The following is a 19,025-nucleotide window of genomic DNA, read 5'->3' on the forward strand; positions in this document are numbered from 1 at the left end:
ATCATTTGAAGCAACCATGTGGTTCTTTTCTTCTAGTGTTTTTGGTCATTATCTTGCTGTTGGGAGAACCCCTGACCAACCAGTCTTTCTGCCTCTATTAGCTGCCTTTTTCTCACCATTTTGATAGCAATATGCAGTACTACTTCCGGCAGCACAGTATTGTCTCAATAATGCATCAGAGGGGTTAATGGCACAGTTTGTTCCAACACTGCCTTTGTACAGACAGAGGGTTTGTAAACAATCAACAAAAGTTGAGTCACCTGTAGAAATTGTTTGCATGAACTTCCAAGGCTTCAATTTAATTCCATTGCTGCAGGAAAGCTGTAAATTAACCAATGTCTTAATCAGTGAAAAAACACGGTTTTCTATGAAATGTACATGATTTTTCAGTTTTCGGTGAACTAAACTTTTATACAATTTTTTTTTATCTAAGGCAGTTTACCGCTTACCTTTGTACCAGTTAAGACCTCCTGAGGTTGCAATCTTCTCTTCTGCTGCATACATGTGGAATGCGGCTGCATATGCAGACCCCTTATTGTAGTATTTATAGAGGTGCATGTTCATCCACAAATGTCTGGGTCCATACTGAAATATGAGCAAAGCTTTACATTGTATCTTTATATCGCTCTTTATGTTATGTTTGACTCCACATGCCATATTGAACCCCACTTCGAAGCTAGAACTGATCAACACCACATGGTATTAGAGTCAGATGGCTAGCCAAACATTACTGACAGAAATCACCTCAATGACACAACCATCGAAGCCAAGATGTGAGGAGAGCTGTCAAATGCTCAAGAATGGCATGACAATAAATGAGAATAAGATTGGTTTTAAGATCCAGGTTGAGATGGTCAGGATTAGGGCTTTGGAAGAGGGGATAATACACAGAGACACATGTAAGAGGAGGATTACTAGGTGTTTTGTGAAGTCCTGCCTACTTTGACGATGGTCCCTGGCAGGTAATATAGAACCAAGAACCAAGAAAAATTATGCAAACCTTTTGGAATTACCTGCATTTATGTATAAATTTGTCTGAAAATACGGTCAGATCTTCATCTAAGTTACAGTAATGAGCCAGCACAATCTATTTTAACTAATAACACATAAATCATTGTATTGTTCTTGACCGTATTCAATACATCATTCAAACATTCACAGTGTCGGTTGGAAAAATATGTGAACTCCTAGGCTAATAACATCAACAAAAGTTAAGACTGGAGATTGGAGTAAAATCTGGAGCCAAATCCATTAAACAAGATTGTAAGTGTGGGCTAGAGCTACGTTGACTTATAAAAAAACACTGAAACATTTTGAGTTTGCTCTTCGTAAGAAGCATCTGCTGATGTGAACCAAAGAGATCTCAGAAGACTTGCGATCAAGAAGTGTTGCTTTGCGTCAAGATGGAAAGGGTTACAAAGTTATCTCAAAGAGTTTAGATTTTGATCAGTCCACAGTTAGACAAATTGTTTATTAATGGAGAGGATCAAGTACTCTGGCTACTTTCCCTAGAAGTGGGCACCCAGCTAAGATGAATCCAAAGGCACAATGCAGAATGCTCAATGAGGTAAAAAAGAAGCCGAGTAACAGCTAAAGGCTTAAAGGAATCACTAGAGCTAGTTAAGATTTCTGTTCATGAGTCTACTATATGCAATTCTTTTGCTCGGAGAATAGTTTCTTCTTAGGTGGTAGAACACCCCCAGGAAACCTGTGCTCTCCAAAAAAACAAACAAAGAAACAAAAACAAAAAAACCATGAGAGCATGCCTTAAGTTTGCCAAAAAGCAGCACTACGTATGGCGTAAAAGGGCACTGCATACAAACATGAGAACATCATCCCAACTGTGAGGTACGGCGGAGGGAGCATCATGATTTGGGGGTGCTTTGCTGCCTCTAGGCCCGGACAGCTCGCCATGATCGAGCGGTAAAAGAATTCCCAGGGTTATCAAGGTATCTTATAGGATAATGTTAGGCTGGCTGTCTGCCAGTTGAAGATCAGTATTAGTTTGGTGACGCAGCAGGTCAGTGACCCCAAAGGAGGTTTAACACGTCATCAAAACCAAGGGTTCACTCAGTTTTTAACTTATTACTTAATTTCTTTATCATTCATGCTGTGGTGCCGAATGTAATCACTGCCCGGATTATGTTATGGATGTTATTTTATGAATGTTTTTGACTAAAATAAAGTGTTACATTTATGTAATGTAAGGAGGTTATTAGGGTAGATGGAGGGTATATACAGCACAGGACTCTGACACCAGAGTCCCGTCTGTGGTCAGATTTAGACAATAACAGCTGGTTAAGGTAAGATGTTAAGGTAAGGAAAGGTCATGGTTTGGGATGAATGTTAATAACCACATTTGTCTTGGTTCAATCAAGTCACTGTGGACTGTCTTGAACCAAGACCCTGATGAGGTGCTGCCATTGCCACTGCCTAGACATAAAAAAATAAATATTTTTTATAATGCTGTAGCTAACCAGTGCGGTTACAGCCTCTGATTTAGAGAAAGATAAAATAGGTTGGCCTTTTTATAATCTTCCTGTAATGCATGTCATTCTTCATTCAGAGTTCCAGATTCCACTGGTCTTTGTAGTGGTAATAGGCTGCTGTTACCTAAAAGCATTTTAATACACCAACCCTGACAAACTTTAAAAGAGTCTGTGCTTTCAACTGCATTACCACAATAATGGTAAGAATCAAGTATGCTGCTAACTGCAGCAGACTGAAATCAATGAAAACCATAGGCTGCCTTGCAGGAAGGAGGAATGCATTCAAAAGTCTAAAACACCAGTATGAGCAGGAACAAAAACAGCAATGATCTGAAGTACTGCGTACTGTGATGAAAATTTAGCAAAGTAAATTTAATAATTCAGAATTTTAATGAGCCTCAAACAGACCATTTGCAAGGGTCAAACTGTGTGCTAATGTGGGATTTGAGTGGAGGAGTTGACAATGTCCCAGTTTGGCAGTGATTTTTTTCTTGTTTAGACAACAAACTAAAAGCTTGTGAAAGTTGTTGCTGACCTTGTCTTAGAAGTATTTAGGCCTATTGCTATGATAATAGCTTGCACAGAAGCATTTGTGTTCAATAATGAAGGAAGAAAAAAGAATTACCGAGACTGTAAGGTCTTGTAAAGGTAACATTTCTGGTCACATTCACAGAGAATTTCTAAAGAATTTTTTCTTCTTCTTCTTCTTCTTCTCTTTCCATTTCTCCAACAGTTCTGGTGCCACAGCGTCCGTGCTTATATATTCTCCCATGTTTCCCTTCATACCGTAAAATATACAACACATTTCTATACATGAACTATGACCTAAAAATCAAGTATGCTTTTATTTAAACTTTCATCTTAAGAGTATTCATATTCATGATTCACTCTCTACTTGTATTACTAGTGGTGGAGGAAATAAATGTCAGGCATTCACAATTTTTCAGAAATTGAAGCTACCTATAGAACTTTTGAAAAAAGACGTAACAAATCCTTCCTCTTATAAATACAAAAAGTTGAGTTTGTAACACGTCCTTGCTCAGTTTGTTGCATTCTGGGGTTTTGTTGCTACAGGCTTACCTTGTCTCTGATAACCAGGAGCTTATGGTGGCTAATGTTAGCTAATATTAGCAAACTGTAGATACAGTAGATATATTTGATACTTCTGATATAACTGAGTCCGTTTGCTGACATCATGACTCTTCCCTGCTTTTACTAGTGTTACCCTGTATATTAGCACCATTGTCCTATAATTGCTACCTGTTGTTACACTAGCTACTTTGTCTTAAAACCTGCATTTATTGATTTTTGGCCACTTTGGGAACACACAATAAGCTATAAACATTCATTATTGACAATTAATGGATTATTGCCCTACAAGTGCATTTACACATGCAACAAACATAGGCCATTGGGGTCTTTATTGCCACAGTGCCTTAGCTTCTAAATGCTCCACTATGTTCACCAACTAGTTGCTAACTGGTCTCTCCTCTGGTGCAGGTAGCATACGGTGGGTTAGCTGGAACTTTTTCACTAATACAGCTGCACGTTATGCGAAAAGTGATACCTTTTCGCATAACGTGCTCATTTGATCCTTTATTAAATATGGATTAGTGCAACTTTTGGTAAAATTACAGACGTATTATTAGGAAATGTAATGAAATGTACCAGCGTTAACTATCAGTTATAACTGCTACATATAAGTACACATTATTTGAAATATTTTGAAGGAGTCCATTTTAACTTTATAAATATGGATGGTTCACTTTATAAAAAAACACTTTGTGTTTTTTAATCGATCATGTGTTTCTGCTTTAAATCCTAAAACCAAGTATAACTAGTAACAGCTGTCGAAAAACTGTAGTGAAGCAAAAAGTACGACCCCTCAAATGTAGTGGAGTAGACGCACATGATAGCTTTTAATGGAAATACCCAAGTTTGGTACAAGTACCTCAAAATCATACTGAACAGTACTTGAGTCAATGTACTTTCCATCACTGGTATTTTTACATTTGCTCTGGTTTTAAAGCCTAATTTTCAGCATTTTTGTTCATTTCAGTTCCCTTTTACTCTATACTTTTCTTCCCTCACGTATTTATACTAGTCATTTTCTCAATCTGCAGTTTGTGTCTCAACCTCACTTGCTGACCCCTGCACCTTTGCTATGCGGTCATACTTGCCATCCACTCAGTATGTGTCTCTTCACCTCCGCTGAATAAGAGCGAGGGGAAGACAGGATGCATTATACATGAATTACAGGCTGGCGGACAGCACGGCACATGGCACCCATTTCACTGTGATGAGCCTGGGAGAGTTCTATTAATTCTAGTAAAGCATGCATAGTGTAGACAGCGCACAGAAGAGAGATGAGATGCTGCTGAAGAACTGTGGGGCAGAGCATTTGAAGAACTGGGGGTTAAGGCAAGCAGAGAAGAGGCATGTTTGTTAAAATATTCAGGAAAATAAAATGGCTAGAGAGGATGAGCACATGGTTTTGTGTGTGTGTGTGTGTTTGTGTATGTGTATGTATTCAGCTGCATTTGTATATGCATGTGTATTTGTCCTTAAGAGCTTTGAAAACTTTATGTTTAAAGCTTTTAGTACCTGCGCTTGTTTTTGCACACATGCGTGTTTGCATACGTGCTTTACATGCAGGGGGCCACATGTGTGTGTACTTGTGTGTATGTTTGAAAGGGTGATAGGAAATTGGATGTGAGATTCCAAGCAAATCCTCTATAATGAGAATCTAAAGTGGCCAACTGAGGTTCTAGTCACGTCTCCATCAGTGTCACGGGGAGGATGCAACACTTCTTTTAAACAAGACGTACGCACAGCACACTTTTGTCTTCATAAATCACACATCAACATGCAAATGCAAACAGTTACACGCATTCAGTTTACAGAAAGTAAACTGTAGCAGATTGAGCATCAAGGTCTTAAAGGTCATGGGCTAAATGATCGATCTCCAAGTTTGTTTTGGCCCCTGAAGCTAATTTCTTCACCAAAACAGGATTCAGTGGCACAAAAGCCAATATTGCTGACTTTGTCTCAGCACACACAGTCTATTGATAAAAATGGAAAGGAAAAAAATCAGACATTCTTGAACATCTATAGCCAGGAGGATATAGTTTTATGTTGTAGTCACAATATGCCTTGCCTCATCCCTCAGTGCTTTTGGGAGCCAGATCAGGAGAAATCTTGTTCACACAGGCACAAACATAAACACATGCACAAACACACTTGCTCCCGTTCCATCTTCAGTCTGTTGCTGATGGAGTGCTTGCCTGAATCCTGATGTTATTGATCTGAAGCATTCCCTGATAGCTCTTCCATGGCCACAGTCACAGTGTCTCCACATTGCCTACGCACAGTAAAACTAACAGCAATTGATTCTCTTTGTCCTATCAGTGAGACATTTCATTTACTGGAACAATGCCACTTTGTGCTTTTGTTGTTGTATTTATTGGGCATGGTGACAGAAATAAATCCGTCTAGGTGATAACCACTGTGTGAGTGGGATGAAAAGGTAGGCAGGGAGAGGAGGGGTGACTTGCAGGGTCACTGCAGTTTAAGGCTCAAATTTAGATTCTTCATTATATACATGTCTCATATGCTATTATTTCTGTTTTGTTTCCATCATTTCTCAGTTTACCATCTGTTCAGTGTTAGTGTTATTCAATTAAACACAAATGAAGCTTGTCAAAATTAGGATGATTTTAGCAGCTTAGTTTTGACATAAATGATTAATCAACGCTGGACGTGATCAGACTGCACAAAGATGCAGAACACAACAGAAGAAACAACTTAACAACTCAGAACATAAGCACAGACCATGCAGCACCTTAAGATCTCTGCTGCTACACCTTGAAGGGAAGACTGGAGTGGTTTGTGATTTCACCTGCAACAGCTGCACATCTGTGAAACGCCAAGGACAATGGACAAGAGACTGAATTAACACTGTCTGTGAGCATCTGACCAAAACCGGTCACAGCATCGACCAACATCCACATATATAAACAACTTGTAAACACAAAAACCATGTATAGGCCTACGCCAACCGACTGTGGGTAGTGCAGTGGAGCAGTGGTTGGCACTGTCATCTCCGAGCAAGAAGGTTCTGGGTTCGAACCCCGCTTTGGCGGGTTTGCATGTGTGGGTGTCCTCTGGGTAAGCTGGCCTCCTCCCACAGCCCAAAGACATGCAGGTTAAGTCCATTTAAGACTTGAAATTGCCCATAGGTGTGAATTTTAGGTTGTTAGCCAGTTTCACTGGTTGTGTGATTTTTTTATGTGATCAGTTTTACCATCCTTTTTATTGACATTGGAAGCCTCGTTTTATCTGTGCTATTGTTCTTTTCATTTGATCCTTTATTGTGACGCACCTTGTTAAGTCTGCCTCGCAACAGTGGAAGAAGCCTAAAGACTGATTATGTTTCTGATGCTTAGTAACGATGATTGAAATATCACAGAGAGTAATAGCTTACACGTACATGTGATGATTGAAAGATGCAGGTCCTATAAATAGCCAAAGTATTGCTTAATAGGTGGTGTGTAATGACAGCTACCCTGGCATTGTTGAAGAACTTTGCTGATGTGGCACAATAGCAGACACTTTGAAATGTCGTAGTAGGTGAAACACAAGTGTAGTTAATAGCATTAATTACACCCGTGTTCCTATCGGCTACACTCTGTGTTTACTTTTGATCAAACTCAGAGACAAACGTTTGAAAGGTTTATCTCGAAAGCTTTAGGACGCTTGTGCCGGTTGCCCCAGTACTCGCTGTTTTTTGCGAGTCCTTGTTTCCCGAATCTCAACAATGGAAGCAGCAAGTGCAAAGTTAGCACAACCCATAAAGCAAAAATAGCCACATTACTGAAAATACCCCAAGTTGAAATAAACTGGAATTTTCCTTTAACAGTACTTTTCGCGCTTTGACAAGTCGTAATACTGTATCTGCTGTGGAAGTAAAATTGAGCTTTTTCTTTGCCACTTTTTTCAAAGAGAGTTCTGAGGATTGGTGGAGCAGATCGAAGCAATGATATGCAAACAGGTGATTAGGGTGTGTCTCTGTCAAGCTATGGCTAACTGTTTGACCCAGTTTGTAATGCTTGTCATGCAGGTGCACTTAAAGAAAAGGAAGGTTGTTACGATTGTGTTTTAGTTTGTGAGGGGTGCTTTGGGTAAAGCTCAGATACATTGAATGACCCCTTTTGCTTTTGCAATAGAGGGCGTTCTCTCCCTTTTGCTGATCATTTAAAAGTGAATACATACAGCAGAGAGGCAAAAGGGCACTATATCTATTCTTACGGACGAAATAAGAATCCTGGAAAAGCTGACATTATAAAAGGTACATTTAAACTCCGCCAAGGTGCATTAAGCAACAAGGAACATTTTCATCGACAGACTAAAGGTCAATAAGGGGACATGGAGTGGATCCAGTGTGCCTCCTACTCTTTTGCCATTGCAGTCACAGATGAAGACAAACTGTGGTGCCAGCTATCAGTGCACACCCACTACCGATCGGTTGCTAAAGATCAATGTGAACTACTCCTACTCGTTCCATGAAAAGTCCATAAAGGTGACGGGCTGCTGGTGGTTGCCAGGTCTTTAGAAATAAAATGATCAAATTAATCAAAACAAAAAACAAGGCGGAGGAAGAGGAAACTGCATATTGGCTGACATTATTCTTTAGTTTTTCTGTGTACTCACGATCTGAATCCAATGGAGTCCAACAAGATTACACACACACACACACACACACACACACACACACACACACACACACACACATACATACACACACGTTGAGTCTGAAAGCTCAGTAAAAACTGTCTGAGACATTGATGTTTTTCCATTTTTCAAAAATGGAAGAAAAGTGCTACTTTCTTCTCCTACTCCTAACTTTTTCTTAAAACATCCTGTATCTATATAGTACTGACACTTGGACTGAGAGGGTCACAGTCTCTTGCATCCCATCAAAGTGGAAACTACGGGTCCAAAGCTGTCACTCACACTTACAGAGTCCCACTGGAATGCGACCATCCCTCTGTGAGATAGCATCCTCCGGCTGCATGAGGGGAAAAGGCAAAGGGATAAAGGCCTGGTGGATTTATACAATATGAGAGGTGTCTGCCAAGCCTCAGCTGCAGAGGGCTCCCAGCCATTGGACCATTATTTGAGTGAAAAATAGAACAGACAGAGTGCGAGGGAGATAAAGGTAACGATGGAGATGGATAGTGAGAGTGGGAGGAATGGAACAGAAGATGAGGGGGAAGACAGGTGAGATGGAGAGTAAGCAATGAGTGAACAGGGCAAAAGGGAAAGAAAGGCAGAGACAAAGAGATGAATGTAGGAAAACAGGAACAAGAAGCAGCAGCTACACAGATAGACCATCTCCGATGGAGCCTTGGCCAAAAGATTGCCAGTCAGACTTCTGTATTTATAACAAGTGTGTTTAGATTTCCACTTCGCAGTTCCTGAAAACAAGTTTGGGCTCATTCTGGTCCACCCTCATCAACCAGTAGTGCTCATGTACCGAAAGTGGAAACTCATTCATAAACTCTGTTTTAATGAATTCCTTCAGCAGGTTTGGTTCATTATTCCTTTAATTTACATTTTAAGCATAATTCTATTCCCTTGTGTTTACATTCTCCTCTGTTCTCTGTTTATCTTTTATTGTTAAGCATATTGTAACGTCAGTTTCTATGTGAGGGCTAGAAACACAATCACTGATTATCTTAAGTTTGATGATGATGACTGAGACGTCAATGCTGTTGACATGAGTGTTGAATTGCAAGCACGACGTTTTGCACTTTCGTAGGAGCTGAAATAAATATAATGCATATAATATTATATATATATTAGACATTAATATTATCATATGTATTATTATATTATATATAGACACTGAGTGGCAATTGCGACATTAGAAGCGATTGCTTTGTAGAGGGAAAAACTGTTTGGTGAATGTTTCCCTGAATGATCAGATTGTATTGGTACACACTGAAAATAAAATGCTTTCTACAGTATTTTTTTCCTAAGCCTGTGATAGTGGATAGAGGCGAGTAAGGCCTACGTGATTCAACTGTGTGAAAATATCTGCAGTGAGGCCAAGATTCCTAGTGTAGAACATAAACACACACCCTGTGTTTTGTACTTGTGTGTCTGATCCTCTTTCCTTTTCCACTATGCTCACATTTGCTCTTTGTAGATGGTTTGCAGCACAGGCAAGAAAATAGCAAGATGATAAGAATGAATGTGAGGCATGACTGATGCTATATTAATAGCAGGAAAATGCAGTAGGCTGGTGAAAATGATTGTTGAAGTACCAATAAACTACCCCCAGCAGGTAATTTGGCAGCCCAGCACAGTAAAGTGTACATGTAAATCAAACCATTTGAAAGCTAAGCAGGGACGCTGGCAGTAATTACACACACAGGGAAAATCATTCCTCAGCGTCTCTACGTTTAAATATTGCATGTAAATGAATGTGTGTAAGTTTCATAATACTACGTGAGGCTTAGTCAAAAAACATATCGTGAAAAACACAATGATAAAAATAGCTATATGAATACTAAACTAAAATGCATGTCTCATATGATCAGAGAGCGACCTGCTACATTTGATGATGAGAAGAACATTGGTTCGCAAATCTCAACTCCATATTTTAGATCTATGCTCTCTCTATTCTTCCGGTGTGATTGCTAGTCACGAAGACACCAAGTCCTTCATCAGCGGAATAAGGTCTCTGGATTGTACAATACATCAGCCGAAGCAGCAAGGGTACAAAGGACATGAATATTGTACCTGTATACAGTATAAGCATTTGATAAATATTACCTGGGCTTGGACAAATAGCACCGGCAGGAATATTCTCAGGGTTTGAAACACATCACTATGTGCCCAAATCAGTATCTTTATCAGTGACGACAAGTACCATAAATTATTCTGTACAAAGACCATAAAACAATATATCAAATATAGAAGTTGTAGATAATCACTGCTTTGCATGCTTGAGGCATGGAGCTCATCAAACACAGCAGTTGGTGATCAGGTAGTATGGCAAAACAGAAAAGAGGGGAAATTAAGAGAGATGTTTATATTTCTGATACCAAGACCAGCTACAGTTAATTCATTTGTCTTATATTTTTTTATAGATACTGAAGGATCAGCAATCACATCCTAACCAACAAAACCAACTTCCTCAGTCTTAGCAGAAGTCTGCCTGATTCCAGCCCAGAGAACAATTCTTTTTTTTTTTTAGCGTTTGAGGCGGGATGGGAGATATTTCTGGCCAAGGAATATATGTTTTTCCAAATATACCAAATACATATTTCAAAATGGTAACACAATAACGTATTTTCTGGCCTCGTGGGGGCGCACAAACAAGCTGCAAACACAACTATGATATGTTATCGGCTTCTTAGATAACTTGTTAGCAAAACGTTGCCATGTTACACACCCAGCAGACAGAGTAACATTAGCATTCATTTGAAGGCATATTTCCGGTGACCTGGCAAATGTAAGTCCAATATTTACTCAACTTTTAGCTCTTTTGGTCTTGATGAGCAGGGAAATATGTGGCTGCTTCGCTAGTCGTTGCCTTTGTCTGTCTGTCGTTTAGTGCTGGGCAGGCGGCGTACGTTGGGTTTCACGCTGATGACAGCAGTGAAAGTCGGACATCAGTAAAGTTCTGGGCCAGAAAACCGGAACAAAGAGATGAGAGATGATGAGATGCTGAAAGAAGCTGAGCGGAGGAAAACTCAACAGTCAGGTTATAATTAACTGTGGGTTCGACATGTGAGCAACACCTTTTGCATGTTGTACAAGTAGTCGTGATCCATTGCTAATGCTAAAATATTCATTACAGTCACTTTAACTATGTATTTCACGTACATTTATCTAATATAGTTCCTCCACTTGCATACATACGCTCACACTGTATATCAAAACACACATTTGTCTTTGAAGCACATTTGCACACCCCCATCTCATTAATCACTGCTGCTGGTCTGTGACAGCTGGGATACAGAAGGGTCCGTGGCAGTGGCTCACCCCGTCTTCTCCTGCTCCTCCTCAGGAATAAAAATGTTCCTCCAATCTGATTCACTGTTTCCCCAACCGCACAGCACAAACACCACTCAGTTGAACCCACAGCCTAACCACTGCTATTCTTAAAGCTTGATCTCAGACTATTGCCTTTGTCTGTTATCCATTTGGCACAGTCCCAATCAATGCAGCAGTGTGGGGTGGTGTGTGTGTGTGTGTGTGTGTGTGTGTGTGTGTGTGTGTGTGTGTGTGTGTGTGTACACCCAAACTGTTATTAATTGCTGGACAGATGTTGCAGAGAATAGACTCCTGTGAGTGTTTACATGAAAATATATTACTCCTTTCCCCGTGTGAATTTAAATAATTCATCAGAAAATGTTGTACACCGTCATTTTTGTTTATTTGGTAACATTTTCAAAATAAAGTGACAAAATGAAACCAATACAACATTTATCTCTTTATAGAAATAATGCACCATGTACATAACATAACCTGTTTTAAAGTAACATTATGCACCCCTACCATTTGTTACTTCAAATGCACAATGTATCCCGAGTGACCAAACTGTAGCTTAAACCAAATGAAGTTACCTCAAGCAATATTAAAAAGTATGTGTGCTATATCCCCTTCTCTTTTTTTCCTGTCCCCTCTTCACTGAAGTTCTTGCTGCTGTTAAAATTATGTGATCCCTCACTGGCTTCCCACTCACTAACACTGCCTATTTTGATTGATGGGGCCACACTGGAAGCATTTCTGTTGGGTAGTGAACCCACATCTTGGAGTACTTTTTCCCCGCTGCACCATCTGGGCACCTCAATCAGTGTTCCAACATACCACACTTACATTCAAGCTAAAATAGTACAAATAAAATTATCAAATGTGAATTAACATTTATGATGGAGCAATAAACATTAAGTATCAAGACGCCTTGAGACAATAGATCACCATTTTGTGGTGTTTATGAAATGTTCTGTACATCTTGTAATTTTCAATAAAAAATGTGGGTTGCTCTCGTATTTTTGAGAGTCTGTGATAAACATGACCCTACTTAGTAGAAATTATGGCGCTATTCCTATTAAAAATTACTATGGTTCTAATGGACCAGATTCAAGCCATCATTCTGTCTCACTGAAATACCTTTAATGACAGTAAAAAAGATAATAGTGGTTGTAATGGCTTTGTTGTGTTACTTACTAGTAGATGTCTCCCCAATGAAATTTCTTTGTCAAGGTATATACAAGGTATATATACAGCTCTGGAAAAAATTAAGAGACCACTGCAAATTTATCAGTTTCTCTGATTTTACTATTTATAGGTATGTGTTTGAGTAAAAATGAACATTTTTGTTTTATTCTATAAACTACTGACATTTCTCCCAAATTCCAAATAAAAAGCATTAGAGCATTTATTGGCAGAACATGACAAATGGTCAAAATAACAAAAAAAAGATGGAGAGTTTTCAGACCTCAAATAATGCAAAGAAAAAAAGTTCATATTTATTTTTAAACAACAGAATACTAATGTTTTAACTAAGGAAGAGTTCAGAAATCAATATTTGGTGGAATAACCCTGATTTTCAATCACAGCTTTCATGCGTCTTGGCATGCTCTCCGCCAGTCTCTCACATTGCTGTTGGGTGACTTTATGCCACTCCTGGTGCAAAAAATTCAAGAGAGTTGTTTTCGCCCTCTGCCGGTCTGTAGCTTTATGTCCCCAATGTCTGCTGCTTGACCTTGTTCTTATGAACCGCCGTCTTAGAAATTTTAAGGATGGAGGCAACCTGACGCTCATTGTATCCCTCTGCCAGTAGAGCCAGAATTGAACCTCTCTTTTCCTCACTCAAAACTTTTCTTTTGGCATGGTAAGTAGTGTTTTTTTTGGATTCCGATTACTTTTGAGGTACTACTAGCACTGTTTTTGCCATCCAGCTGGTCCGATTGCAAGATGATAGTGATGACCACAGCATTGGTTTTTATACTTTTCCTCGTTTGATAAGATTTGGTGCAGGTGATCACCTAATCAGTACCTCATTAAGTAGAATGAGGTGAGCTTGTGCTGGAATTTAACAGACACTGGAATGGACTGGCTGTCATACATGTAGAGATGCTGATTTCAGAAAAATTTGCAGTGGTCTCTTAATTTTTTTCCAGAGCTGTATATCTATATATATATATATATATATATATATATATATACAAACAGACATGAGCTGGCCTAGCAGCAACCAAAACACTGATAGCCGCACGTAACGAGAAATACGAGAATGGTTGCCGTTTTAATATATGATTTCTGTGGTCGCAGCTCATCATTCACATTATGTCGTATAATTACTTCACTTAAAGAGCAGTTTCAGTGAAATGAGGCTTTTATGATGAATGTAGTGCTCACCTACTGTTCCACTTATTTTGGTGTGATTGAAGTAAGAAATGTAATGTAAACTGTAAAAGCCACTGAAAAACAAATAATATGGCGTCACCTGGGGCTGTGTAATCACAAAGTGTCTTCTAGTCGAAATGTAACTCTTTAAATATTGATTCAAAAGTTTTCAGTTGGTGCTGGTTCTGTGAAACAATTTCAGTCAATCAAAGAATACCAGGTTAGAGTGCATCCGAATTACGGAAGAAGATCATACATACAAGTAATAGTGTGAGACTGAATAGCAGGAGGGGGATGAATAATATCCCACTGCCCCACATTCTATACGTCTTTGTCCTCGGGCACACCTCAGCTTTGTTTCAATAGGTTTTCTGCATAATTGCAACAGAATGCTTGCAATAATTGTGCATTACGCATAACGATCCTCTTCATTTCCATTTGTAGCTCCTCTGTGAAGACACAAAACGTAGTAGTGTATCTTATGCAGTGGGCCTATCATTAATTAGACAACCTCTAAGCAGGGCAGTGCTCACTTTGCCTCAGTCTGTACATATGTCTTCTGTTTGCAGGTGTGGGTACCTACCTTTTGTGTGTGCCTATGCAATACGAGTCCTTAGAGTAAATCAAGTGTCTCCAGACCTGGCGTGTTCGCAACATAACCGGTACACCAGCAAGGTTCACTCTTCACACACAACGTCTTCGAAAACATTTTGAAATGCAAACACACACTTATACAGATGCTTATCCATTGTCAACTGCTAAGAATAAAAACAAATTCATCTTTACTGTTGATTAAAGTAGTCGCTGGGTTCAAACACAGTTTTCTGATGTAGAAATACACTGAACTATAGTTTTTAGAGGATGTGGCGCAACCATCAAACCCTCAGCGGGTGACTTAACTGCTTTGTGGCATGAAAACACAAAAGTGTTAAAAAACAAATTATACTTTTGGAGGAACCAAAAAATAACCATGATGGAAATGTAATTACAATTTGTGGAATATAAGCCTCATAATTTGGGCTAGGAAACCATTTAATATTGTGTTTTTCTCTTCTCTAAATTTTCAGGCATATCCTTTTTTCTTATCGCAGATTTCACACCACTAGACCATAATGTTTTGCAGCTGCCTCCTATTTGTGCCATGTGTCTGTGCTTATGTGCCATCTATTTGCACCACCTCTGTGTCTGAAAATAAAATATTCTGAATGTTTCAGCTTCTCCTCCTCTACGACTCTTCTTCTGTCTTGACTGAGCCTTGATTCACTGTGTGCGTCAGACTGTATCCTTTCATCCCATCTTTATCTGCATCTCACACAAACAGTGAATTTACTTCACTTTGCTTTACTATTGCACATTTTTTCATTTAACAAAAGGCTTTTTTTCTGGCTCTTTCTTGCATTCTATACATTCTCCGAAGATTGGTTTAATAGTTGACTATTTAAAACCATTTCAGAGTATTTATTTTTATTTATTTAATAGTTCAAAACATAAAATGAAGCTGAAAAATATGGTGGTATATAGAGCAGTAGTCTCGGGTGACTTTGTTTAAGCTGCTAGCTTCAGTGAGCATCAGTGCAGCCAGCGCAGGCTTCCACACCATGGGGACCCTCCTATCTGCTCTGCCTGTTCACCCAATCTTCCATAAACATCAACATCAGCAGCGGGAGGGTCAGGCGCTGCACACCACTCTCTTAACCAGATATGGGGCGGAGAAGGAGGTGGGTGTTTGTTTTGTGTTGGAGCAGGACAAGGGGGGGGGGTGGTGAAAAGGTACGGGTGAAGTGAGCCGAGTCTAAGTGATGAGATAATTGTTGGATGGGTGAAATGAAGAGTGGGTGCTGGTGTGTCTGTTGACGCCATGTCATTGGAAAATATACTGGACCAGATACGTTGTGAGAGGGGAGAGTTAGGGTGTTTATCTTATACACAAAGGAGTCTGTGATTACTAGCCCAAAAATTAGTTGATTAATCAATCACTTGATTATAGAGAAGACAATTTTTATTTGAAGACAAAAACAAATGCTCACTGGTTTAAGCGTATCAAATGTAATGATTTGCTGCTTTTCTTTGTTTTCCTGTCATCGGAAATTAAAGACTTTATGTCCGTTCAGCCATTTACAGTGAAACTGGTAACTGGTGTTAATGTTGCGGCTGATCGGTGAAGGTGATTACTTGTGCCGGTGGGATTGGTGTGCAGAACGGGGAACGAAACTTAATTGGCTGAATTAACACGGTGCTTTATGAGGTTCACTGCAGGTCGGAGGGGAAATTCTTAAAAAAAAAGTAAATAACACCCGAGGCTGAACTGCAGGGATATAGCAAGCGATGAGCACAAATGACTGGAATAATTGGTAGATAGTGACACATCCGCTTTAGCAAGAGTGTTAGTATTTCCTGACAGCTGGGAATTACAAGGGTGGATGACACGAAACGGAAGCAAGCCCTTGTATCTGTGTCTTCTGTAACTATTGTGGGGAATTTGGCTGACAGTGAAACATTTCACTGAGTGCTGCTCAAAAGACCGAATTGACTTTGTCATGTTCCTCCCTGTCATCCATTATTAAACCTCTTGTTTACGCTTCCCCTCAGGGGCAAAGCTTTCCTTGCCTTTAATAACCTTTGTGCTGGTGCTCCATGTCTCACTGTTGTTTTGTTTCGTACGATGGTGGAATGATGGTGGGGATGAATAAATGAAGAGGACTGGCTACTCATCTCATCCCTACCTATTCCTCCAGCCGTGGTTTTCTCACCTCTGACAGGATGTCTAAGCCTAGGTGACTGGCAGCCAGATGGATGGAAGGAAGGTAGGAAGATGTTGAAAAGAAAAAGGGCAGCATAGAAGAAATCCTAGCGTTTCTGTCTGCTTATCTTTCTCTGTTCTCTATTCCTTGTCTTGATTCTTTTGAGAACAGGAAAGCTCTGGTCATAATCTGTGCACCACTGGCTCACTAAATACAGCCTCTATTAGGGGTCATTTGCTTGTATAGCCATTAGCTTTGTTCCATGTCAGCTGATGTTGGATCACCAGTATAGCACGGCCAAAGCTGTGTTAGCTATGTGACTTGATATCTGATGTTGGACCACCTGCAGCTTAGCCCTGCTTACATAATGTTAGTATGATACCCGTTTAGCTTATCTCGGTTTGCCTGTAGGCGCGAGTCTGGTTATGTTGACACATACTGAAGCTCCGCAATTGGCCATTAGTAAGAACAACTTTTAAGCTTCCATTTAGCTGTGTACCATACATCTGTATACATACTGTATATTTGAACCCCCAGAAACATCCGACCACGTTACTGATTAGAAATCAAAGCAAACAAGAAACAAAAGAAACAAAAACCTTAAAATATGCCTTATTAGAAAGCTGTGTTTATCCCTTACTATGTCTGCTATCTCTGGACATGTTACGGTTTGAAAATTGAAACCTCACAGTTGAAAGTTTTAACGTGAGCATCACAATGCATAACTTTTTCACTGACTTCATTTGTTTTGCATATTTATGTACATTAGCGTGACAGCGCGACACTTTAGTCTGAAAAGAAATGGTGTGCCTACTTCAGGTGGTTTATCATGACTCATGCCAAGTTGTTCATTAATATTTCTGAGAAATCGTCCGTGTGAAGGTGCTCAGTTATCTGGCTGTACGGTTGCTGCCAAAACAGCAGTTTGTGTTATTAATTGCATGTAAGTATAATTGACTTCTGGTTTAACATTGCGAGTTTTTCTTTAGTTGCAAATGCTCTTAGACAAACAGAATTGCTGTGTAGAATTTCCTGTGACAGATTTACAATAAAAACTACCGTTTAAAATGTTGTACATTTCCTGTGTAAATTCTGACTGTTCTACGTGACAGCACAGCAAACAAAGATATTTTACATGTAGTTTCGTATTACCTACGGAGATCATTCTCTCTCATTTAATTTCAAATAAATAAAAAAAACGTAACCTAGAGCACAACTTCGGAAAGTGCAGGGCAGACAATGCAGTAGTCTGGGGCTGACGTCAACTCTGGTTCTTGTCCTCTTGAGCAATCAAGCTCTGGTCGCTCTAAAGCACCACAGGAGGATGTTTCCCAAAAGGCTGCTGTGAATCACTCATAATAAGGCAATTAGGGCGGAATCCATAAAGAGCCATTTCACTCTCCGTCTCTCTTTGGTCTCATACTGAAGATCTGATTCTCTCTGAATCTTTCTCTCTCATTTGCTTCACACCACCATGTTATTATTAGGAGCCACTGGGAGCATTAATTGCGCTCGTTGGGAAAGAGGCCGGCAGTCTTGCCAAGCTTTTGATGTTGCTGGTTCTCTCAAACAATGGATTTTTAATGATTGCCCCCCTCAGCTGCCCCCATGTAATCGGAGAGGTAGTTGTTGATGAGAAAAACAAATCAATCAATGCACTTAAAAAGAAAAAAAATAGAACAATTAACGAAAAGGGTGGATGTTGCTAAATACTGTTAGTTTGAAAAGCTTAAATTAAGTTGTTGGTCTTACGAAGGTATCTCATGCAGGGCACTGTGAAATGTCTTCCTGTCCTGTTGCTTCTCCTCTCATTCACTATTTAGAAGCTGACCAGGGTGATGCCTAAAAAGAGTAAAGCCTAAAAATGGCAATGACAACGCAAGTGTGTATGCATGTCTTTAAAGTTCCGATCCACAGATGTAGACATGCAAATTCTCTTTTCTGCACTTGGCTGTCCCCACTTTGTTTTACTTCCTCTTTTATATTTTATTTGTCATTGTCTTTATGTTTTCTAGTTTTTATTTTTATTTTTATTTTTTATTTATTTTTCATTACTTCACATTTATTACATTTCATCATTTCTGCATGAGTCTCAAATTGAGTTCATATTTGATTTCTTTTACTCTCAGCGTGTCAGTCATTTGTAAGGCACTTCAATTTGCATTAACCTGGAAAAGAGGTGCTGTACAAATAAAGTGACTGATCGATTGATTGATTTAGGGCCTAATGTAGTGGTGCAGTGGCAGAGGATGAGACCAAAACATCCTCAAATGAGCAGTCACAGGCAAGTTGCACAATATGAGTCTCCCACTGTCTCAGCCAGTATTGTCAGTAATTCACAGGCTGCAAAACAGCCAATATCTGACCTTTC

The sequence above is a fragment of the Xiphias gladius genome, chromosome 9 (genome assembly GCF_016859285.1).
Source record: "Xiphias gladius isolate SHS-SW01 ecotype Sanya breed wild chromosome 9, ASM1685928v1, whole genome shotgun sequence".
NCBI classification, from domain to species: domain Eukaryota; kingdom Metazoa; phylum Chordata; class Actinopteri; order Istiophoriformes; family Xiphiidae; genus Xiphias; species Xiphias gladius.